Genomic DNA, 461 nt, shown 5'->3' with positions numbered 1-461 from the left:
ATTTCCAAGAAAAAAACATAGTCTTATATTCGGGACAATACGGTAGGTAAACAACGTATGTACGCGGATACGTTGTTTATGTTCAGATCAAAGCGTAAACGACGTAAACCGCGTGCATACGTTGCATCCACCTTAAGCGTTTCAGAATCGCTCCGGATTCACCGTTTGCCGCTCTTCATGTAGGCGGGGATGGCTCCTCTGGCTGTCAGGCCCTCGAAGCGCTTGTAGGTGTAGTTGATGAAGACCCAGTCCTTGTTCTTGTAGTCCGACTCCGGGTGATGGTTGCTCGCCACCGCCGGACCTTCACAGAGCAACAGAACAGCGTTCAAACATGAGCTTCGCGACTCACAAGGTTTGATTCACACGAGCTTCACGACTCACAAGATTCGATTCACGTGTGATTCGCGACTCACAAAATTCGATTCGCACGAGCTTCGCGACTCACAAGATTCGATTCGCAC

Source organism: Sinocyclocheilus grahami, unplaced genomic scaffold (genome assembly GCF_001515645.1).
Source record: "Sinocyclocheilus grahami isolate Dianchi unplaced genomic scaffold, SAMN03320097.WGS_v1.1 scaffold1772.1, whole genome shotgun sequence".
In the NCBI taxonomy this organism is placed as follows: domain Eukaryota; kingdom Metazoa; phylum Chordata; class Actinopteri; order Cypriniformes; family Cyprinidae; genus Sinocyclocheilus; species Sinocyclocheilus grahami.
Note: the sequence above shows the minus strand (reverse complement) of the source record.